Below are 9,722 nucleotides of genomic sequence, written 5' to 3'. Positions count from 1 at the left end.
AAAAAATAAAAATTACCTTCGGAACCTTCACAAACAGCATAGTATGTGATGTTCTACTATGGTGTCAGGTGACCATTGAAATTTCTAGGACCGCCTAAATGAAAATGTTGCAGTAATGAGTTTTCGCCTGAATTCATTTTCTTTTTCATCCCGTTTCATTTGCAAGCCCCTTCAGAAATGTTACTTCGTCTGCTTCGACTCAATGTCCTCAGTTGTTAATATGTTTTTGTATTTAGAGCGACATAAAAACCTGCATTTTATTCGTAGTTTAATCTCGGACGAAATCAAGTCCCCAAATTCAATTATCATCCCCAGCATCAAACCCCATTAGTTTTATCAAAATAAGTGTATTCACGAACAGCTTTATCGCAGCATATTCTTGCTATTATCCTGCTATAAAAATCTTGATTCGTCATCACACTATAACCACACTAAACCACCCAGGAAGCTTGATGACATACGATGCAATTTCGTAGTGACCACACCCCCACAAAAAGACCAGCAAAAAATGTTTGCTTTGATTAAATTTGGCTTTCAACCGCCACAAAGTCCCTGGCATTTAGTAGGAGCTCCTCAGCTCTACTCGTTACAACCGTGGCATCGTATATTATAAAAAAGCGCATCAGCAAAAAAAGGATGACTCGCCCACATTATGGACATCGTCGTCATATGCCGGACGGGCGATTTTCGTCCCCCGGCAGCATCCCTCGGTACCATCAGGCGTTCACACCCCCCGCAATAAAAAACATCAGAATGACTTTTCGGATCCCGGCAAGTGCTCCTTGCGACGAGTATGGTGTCTTGATTACTTGGCGTTCACACACCTCCTCTTCGCCAAATTGCTGGAAGGACAAACCGCTTTATGTTCGCGCTAATGGTCTCAACATTGTTGGCTGTAGGTTTTTAAATAATTTATGTGGTGTGCAAGGATCTTGATGGGTGTAAACGCTTGGCGAAAGGAATGTATGGCGCAATTTTCGACTAAATTGTTCACAGCTCCTTCTCGTCGGAGTTGGGAATTATGGCAAGCAATCCCTTGAGAGGTAAGCATTTATGTGGGATCCCCATGTGACTGATTGAAGTCAGATTATGAGATTGTCAGGATACGTATAGATTTGTTAGGATTCTACTTTATTTAGCTGCACACCTTAATAAATGCATTCCTGGTCGAAGCAGACGTAGAAATCGACACCGAGTTACCCGAGTTGTAGCAATTCAAATTAAAGCAATTAATTTGCAATAAATCTTCAGTTGAATCTAAGAGGGTTAAACCCTGCTCCACGGGTTATTAATAATAGAACAAGTGGTCCAATTTTTCTCAATTTTGCTTGCTCTTTAATTTGATAAACGATTCAAAAAAATGGTGGAACTACACACCCAATACTATTTTTGTTATACACTACCTTACACCTGCCTTCGGCGCTAGAGAGAGCGCTTGTGGGATTGGCGCCCACTGAAAACTATCTCCAGTCTGGCCAGCACCAGTCCCGCGGGACTACTATTTAGGTATTACTTCACGGGGTGGGAAGATACTCTCCCCGGCATCAGCGATCACGATGCCGTAATCCTAAAAATAAAACTCCCGGACAGAGTCGTTCGGTCCACCCCACCCTCAGTCCCTGACTTCCAGCGTGAAAACTGGAAACAGATCAACCTGACCCTCAAAACCAAACTTCAACCTCTCCTTCTCAGGCGGAGATTATTTAAGAATAGATACTCTCCGCAATCCTCTCACCTCCTCACCGAAATCCGCGAACTGGACACGTCCATTCGCAGACGAATCCTCACCCTATATACCCAATATCTCCACAACCGCCTCTCCAACACTGAGCTGAACCCTAGTACATACAGGGAACTCAGAAAGACCTGCCCGCGTTTGGGTAAAACTGTCCAACAAAACGCGATCCTCCCCCAAAACATCCCACCCACAGAAAAAGTGAAAGTCCTCGCTGATCACTTCCTACAAGCCCACCACTGCACCCTCCACTTCCGTGAACCAAGTTTCGATAACGAGGTAAACGGAAAGATCTCCCAACTCCTAACCCACCCTTCCTACCTCATTCCCCAACCCACAGAAAATCCCTTCACTCATGCCCTCGCCGACTCAGGTCAGCGAGAGAACATCCTCCCCATCCACTTTGTCAGCCCTGACTCCGTCAGGGCGGCCATCGCCGCCTCCAAAAACAAGAAATCAGTTGCGCTTGACAAAACCCCCCCATCGTCCTTAAGAAATGCGCCCCAAGCATTGCCCCCATTATGTCCTCCAGCATCAATCACTGTCTTATGAATGTCCCAACAGATTGGAAGAGTGCTCGAATTGTTCCTATCCCAAAGAAAAACCAAAACCCACTAAATCCCGATAGCTACAGGCCTATCTCAATCCTCTCTTCCTCCGCCAAGACTGTGACTCCAATCATTTAATCCCACAATTCCAATTCGCCAACCGCCCCAAACACTCAGTCGAGCATGCACTACTCGTGCTCAAATCGGACGTCCTCCTCGGCCTCAACCGGAACGCTCCGACCATAGCCTGTCTCCTCGACATAAAGAAGGCTTTCGACTCCGTATGGCAATACGGACTCGCATATATGCTTTCTGAAGTCGTCCAGTTCCATCCGCACCTCTGCAAGCTAATTCTTAACTTCCTTGATGGGCGGAAATCCCAAGTCCAACTCCATGAACACCTCTCCCCCCCATATTCTAGCCCGGCTGGCATCCCTCAGGGGTCAGTCCTCTCCGCTACCCTCTTTTCCCTGTTTACCGCAGACCTTCCTAAACCAACTCCACACCCAAATCCAATCCGAATCCTTCAATACGCGGATGATCTCATCCTCTACACCTCCACCAAAAACATCCCTGTCGGTGAAGCCCGCCTGAATTCCTATTTGGACGAGCTCTACCGGTATTTCACCCCCCTAAATCCACAAAAATGCAAAACCATCGTATTCCGTGGTACCGCTAAGATGACGCCGAAAATGAGGAAAGACATTTCAACCCTATCCCTGAAGATCCACAACGACACCATCCCAACCGTCAAAGAAGTCACCTACCTTGGGGTGACAATCAATTCCCGCCTATCCCACGTCCCACATATCACGAAGGCACTGAACCGTGCAACAAGAGCCTTCAAGTCCCTCTACCCAATCCTAAAATACACTAGTCCAAATCCCCAGAAAGTCAAGCTGTTTTGCTACAAACAGCTTATCCGTCCCCTCCTCGTTTTCGGCTTCATCTTCTTGTCCGACGCTTCCCCTCACCAAATCGAACGACTCCGCTGCAAAGAACGCAGATTCCTCCGCCACTGCACCAATATATACAAAAACGAAGACCGCTCGAAATACATCTCCAACCAGATCCTCTACGACTCCTCTCAAACACCCCGCATTGACGCCGTCCTAGCCCGTCATGCCCTCAAATTCCTCGATAAAGCCATATCCCACCCAAACCCACTTATCTCCCAGGCCATGCAGATCGAGATCGTCGAAGAGAATCTTCTACGAACTCATCTGTTCCCACAAATCCTCCTATCTCTCCAGTCCCGTAACCTCCTCTTCGACCCCGGCGGTAGAGTAATCTTCTACAACGGTAGCTCATCCCAGTTTTCAAAACCTACCCATCCCTAGCGCCACTCCTAGCTACCTTTCCCAAACCCCTCCCGCATGTCCCCCAGCCCAACCCTCATCCTAGTTCCTTCCCCGCCCGCCCGCTTTTATAAAAAAAAAATTCAAACAATGGAGGTTTTTTTCGACTTTTCCTCCAAATATCATTTTATATTTTTGTATACATATTTACTCTTTAGTGATAAGTTAATTTAATCTATAGATTGTACCTTAGATTAAGCGTAGCTGTTAAGGTAGTACATAAGTTAGGTTAATTTAGAATTGTAATTTTATAGGTGAATAAAAAATTGTTGTTTTTCGAAAATTGTTGTTTTTCGTGGGAAGATACTCGTGCTTCTGCTTCTTCCCGCTCTCCTTCTTACTTCCTTTAGCAACCCCTTTCGTAATTTTACCATTGCGGAGGAAATCGCAAGTCAGGTCTCGTTCAACCACTTCGAAACTATATTTTTCTTTATATTTTATATATATTTCTTATATTTCCTTCCAAGAGTTTCTGTCAGATTCCTTATCTCTATCGCGAACCTTAAGCAATGAAACATCACATGCTTTGGATCCAATGTTATGCCACTGTATTCAGGACAATTCAGCGAATCAGTCAACCCAAAGCGATGCAGATACTGCCTGCGCCAGGAAAATAAATAATGTGGTAGTCAGTCTCCCTATGTTTCCGCTGAAGTCAACCCTAACGTTAGTGATGAGCCTATGCGTAAACTCGCCCCATTTGCGTTCTCAGAGATCATCCGACTCTGACCTTGCCGCATTCCTTTGTACCTTCTGTATTCCATACGTCTTGCACGATACCGCACACTCATTTCTGTACTGCCTCATCTGCTCTCCAGGGGTACGTACAAATTAACCTCAACCATTGCGAGGTAGTTCAAGACCTGTGAAATCAAACGGAATATCCCAGATTTGTTAACGTATGGCTGGATCGAAGATTTGATGCCAGCGCGAATCCCCATGTTTTGTCCTGCGCAGCTCAGTGTTCACAATAGTGAACTTCGGCCGGAATTCAGCGCCAGGATTACCTGCTGGAGCCACTTTAAGGCAGCCTCATTACTGTACTCCAAACGGTGAAGCCCATCGCTAAAACCTTGATTGTTAAGTCTTGGCTTCGTTCCAGGTTCCAACGTTTTTTTCCACGGGCATTCCTGGAGGATGGTAAATTGTCCGTCTGATATTTTATCATCATTGGAGGAATGTCCCACGGTAGCAGTCAGAACTGAGACTGGAAATTACGCATATGTCCTCTTTCTTCCCGCCTTCGTGTCCATGTTCCTAAGAGATTGAGATCTCTCTCGCTGATTTGATCACCTCCCGGCACACCGCCCTAATCCCCGAGGGACACGTGAATGTAAGACCTGGTGCGGAGCACAAAAAGGCGTTGGCCACTACGGATGTTTTGGTCTTACGCTTCTTACGCGCAATACCGCTGACAAAAGAGTCCAAACCGCCGGCTTGGGGCCTTTCCACGTTCACGGTGTATGGGCCGCTTGGGTCCATTTCCACATAGTAGCGTCCAGGTGACCAGCTTCCTTTGCTTTCGCTCCTCCCGGTAAGGGTGAAAGAGAAGGTTCTGACAACAGTATTCAGCCTGTAGTCCCTCCTACTTAGTGGCCGAAGTTCTCTTCTCTCTTTCGTGTAGTAGTAAACTACTACAGACTACCGTACCACGACAAGGTGGTGTCCGACGGAGTAGGTTCAAGACCTACTTTCCTAAACCATTTGAGTGTCGACTGTCGAAAATCGCCAAAACTACGACGTCGTTGCGTGAGTGAAAGATACATATGGATGTGTAAGGCAAGCCATATAGGAACTAATGGAATTTCCAGGAGCTGGCTTTCTAATGGCAAAAAGTAACGACGTCCACATCTGCAGCGATTACGCCCTTACTAGTACAACAATAGGACAATATGAGCAGATGCTAGATAGTCTGATGTTGGACATTAGAGACTACAGTGCTAAGTACGTACCGGCGATTTCAACGTGTAGGCCTTGTCGTGGAAAATGCCAGTAATAAACATCAGAGGTCAAATCCTCACCGAACGCTTTCCGAAGCTGAACATTGTACTGGGCAATGATCGATGCATTCTCATCTTCCGCAGAGGTTCCGCTCATTGGTTAGAGGGATGGTATGACGGGTGAGTAAATACTGTATCAACAGTGATCACTACGCCATCTTTCTCAATATTTCTTTTTGTGTTTTTTTGGGTAGGGTATCTTTCTCAACATAGGGAAATGGACGAAATGATATCCGAAGGCGCAATGGAAAAACTGAGTTAGGCGACTGATCCACTGGAACTTTTCAAGAGACATTCCTAGCGGCTGTAGAAGTAGGTCACAACTCAGACGGAATGGCGCGAGAGGAAGTAAGGCGTCTAAGTGAGGCTTATTTCATTATAATATCGCGACCGTGTTTGCACAATAGTAGTAAACCAAACTGTTGGTGGAATCTGGAAATTTGTATCATTTTCAAATGTTGATACAAAAGTGAAGTTTGATAAGTTATTGGCGGGGAAGTAAACGAAATTGTTGCATAAGTTGCCTTGAGGCAACACGAATTTGCGAACCCTGCCTACAGGATTGGTGGAAGAAGTGCATCCCGCACAGTGGAGGAGGCAGAAGTTTATCCCGTTACTGAAGTAGCTTGCTCTCTTCATACCGTCCTACCTATTTTGAAGTTACTATGGAAAAGATATTGGAGAGGGTAATGTCTAAAAGGTTGCTTTTAGAGTTCTCATGGAGTTTAGGGATATGTAACTTATGAGTGAGTCGACTCAAATGTGCCAGTCAGTCCATTCATGTGAATAGTGCCACTCATCACCTGGCCCTCCAGAAAGTGATCCGTGATGCTGAGGTAAATGCAAAAGGTACGATCCTCTTTAAGTCCACCCAACTACTGGCCTATACTGATGATATCGACATCATGGGAAGAACGACCCAAGACGTTCAAACTGCCTTCATCCAGATCGAGCAGGCAACGCGAGAACTTGTGCTATACCTCAATGAAGGCAAGACAAAATATATGGTGGCAACGTCAGCACCAAAAACCAACCAACAACATCAAACCGCACCGGTCAAACGGGAAGAATAAAGATAAGAGACTACAACTTTGAGACCGTTGATAATTTCTCCTATCTAGGGTCGAAAATCACAACCGATAACAGCTACGATGATGAAATCCGCGCACGGTTGTTAGCAGCCAAAAGAGCCTGTTTCCGCTCGAAACGTCTCACCATAGGGTCAGAGCTCTTACTGTACAAAACAATGATCTTGCCAGTCGTCATGTATTCCTCGGAAACTTAGGTTCTTAGCAAGAAAAATTGCGAACTCTTGGCCGCGTTCGAGAGAAAAATCCTCTGAAGAATTGTTGGCCCCCGACATGAGGATGGATGATTCCGTAGCTTACATAACGACGAAATCTATGAGCGATACCATGACCGTCAAGTTGTGGATAAAATCCGGCTCAATAGGCTAGGGTGGGCGGGTGACTTAATCCGTATCGATTAGGATGATCTAGCCTGGAAAGTCTATATGAGTAATATCTATGGTAGAAAAAGAAGATAAGGCAGACCCTGCTTGAGATGCGCGATGGCGTAGGTCAGGACCCCAGACAGCTTTTAGGGGATATCAAATTGGTGGACCTCAGCGCAAAACCAGGATGTCTGGAGTTCCTTATTAAGGCAGGCCTGGACCGGATAACAGTTGTTACGCCGCTGATGAGGATGATGAACAAAGAAACAAGTGAAAATAGCAACGCTGGCTCCTATGAACGCAAGGGAGTCATCTTCTCTCACAGGCCATCAATAAGAAAGTAGTCGAAGTGGCCATAATGAGCTAGCCTTATGACAACAACAGCGAGGCCGGGTCAAAGATGTAATCAGCAAGGCGGCAATTTGGGTGCGTGGAAACCAAACCACCCTAAAAACTGAGAAGAAACTTATGAAGACTTGACGAAGAATCGGTGGTAGTAAATATCCCGGTTTGGATGTTATCACCTGGGCCGTGGAGAGAAATTTTTGAGCTTGGTGTGAAAATTATGCAAAAAGGCTGCACTTGAAGATTATGCGGGCCTCCTATTTTCCTTTTTCCATTGAAATTTCTACTACGAGCCCCCAAGAAAACTGCCCCTTTTCTACCCCCTTTCGTCAGACCGGTCAAAAGAGCCCTTAAGCTCGCTGTTAAGACCAGTCCCGACTGGTTTGTCGCTGTATCTAAGACATGTAAGCAGAAAGTAGATCTGCTACCGAAACCCAATAAGTGACCAGAAGTCCCATCATTATACCACCCGGTAGGCACAATAGAAAAGACCTTTTATTTATTATAAAATATAGGGAAGGCCTATCGGAACGGCAATTTGGTTTTCTTCGAGCTCATTCTATAATACAATCGAGGCCATCAACGTGGTATTAAAGCTGACTCGCGACGCAATGTCCTCCAATGAATCTTGTTGCGTGGGGACCTTGTACATTAAAAAGTAAAACTAAAAGCTGGGAAGGAATAAAAAGTTCATTGATTGAAATAGGTGTCCCGAAAAGGGGACTTTGGTACGATACGGATGACGGACTTCTCCAGTTTATCGTTACGGTAGGAATACCACAGGCTTGATCGTGGATCAAGATGTCGAGAGGCTTCTGCAATGTAATGAATAATGGGGATCTGTCCTTCCCATGCGGAAGGAGGCACATTCCGGAATGGTTCCCACGGATCTTATAGTTAGTGTGGCACGCTGCCTGTACGAGAAAAGAAGAGTGAAATTACCTGAAAATGATATAGAATTTCTGAGGAAGAGAAGTATCTGTACCACTTCAGGATGAATGATTTTCCCCTTTTGGTGTGGAGTTGCCATCAGGAACTGCTGAAACTTGGCCGACTGAACGAAACATTCCTGATGTGGGTGCCGGAGCACTCTAACATCGCCGGTAATGAGGAGGCTGACAGACTGGCTCGCCGAGGGTCTGGATCCACAATGGCTGGGCCAGAACCAGTTCTTGGAATCCGACCATCTACTGTCAAGTCTACTCTGAAGAGCGAAATTGCAAGGATTCACGCAACCGAGTGGAGAAATTTGGACTCTTACCGGCAAACGAAAATCCTTGTGAAGGAGCCTAGGGCCACTAGAGCGGGATTTTTGTTGTCCCTTAAGAAGTGGGACATGAAAACCGTGGTAGGGCTTTTGACGAAGACACCTTGGCAAGGTTTTCTTCAATGAAGAATCTGCACACTCTCTGCCTCTGGAGAATGTTCTAAGATTCGCTAAAGCCTGCGAACACCGTAGGCGGGAAACCATTGAATAGGCAACTGATAGGGGATAGTACAATAGGCCTAACAATGGCCTGAGTGCTCGGAGCTGCGGCTCCCCCCAGTTAACTAAACTAACTAACTAACTTCCCCTTTTGCTCTGAATGTGCTTGTATAACGGGGGGCCTGGAGCACGGCATATTCTACTGTCCGCGATTTTGCTCAGAGATGAGGAGCGTGGAAAACCCGGAAAACTACATAATCTGAGTGTAATTATGCGGTGTTTCCAACGATTAATTATCTGAAATAATAAAAAACTTGTTTCCTTTTCGTTGGTGTAGATATTTGTTCCGTCCCCCTCTCAAAGTACGGTTAATTTAAAAGTTCTGCCTCGGAAAAGTTCAACTTTTTTTTATAAATCTTTAAATTTGCTTTTTCGTAGCGGCATTTAGAAGGTTCCATGTTAAATGCTTCCGATTTTAAATAGAAAAATCTTTCGCAAATTCAATTGAAGTGGCAGTAGGTCATGAAACTTTACCAAGGGTATACTGGTACCATGGGAACCGGGATAGCTCTTGAATCTAAATGTTTCAGGAAAATTCCTGTTTCATGTGCGTTGAGTTAGGTTATGGCGGTTGGCCCCCGAGTGGGAGTTTCATGAGGGTTGTGGTTACGTTTAAACGAACGGGGACCCTTGGGCCTCAAACGTAGTGTTGCGTTTCAACATTGGTGCCGTACTCCATAGTTCAGTAGAGATTTAGGTAGGTCTTGCATCTACCAGTATGAATAAACTGAGCAATGCACTCAGTATAGACTGGTGCCGTTGTGCTTGCCTCAGCGTGGCTCTGATTGTGACCACAA

Source organism: Hermetia illucens, chromosome 1 (assembly GCF_905115235.1).
Source record: "Hermetia illucens chromosome 1, iHerIll2.2.curated.20191125, whole genome shotgun sequence".
Classification (NCBI taxonomy): Eukaryota; Metazoa; Arthropoda; class Insecta; order Diptera; family Stratiomyidae; genus Hermetia; species Hermetia illucens.
This window is presented reverse-complemented; position numbering follows the sequence as displayed.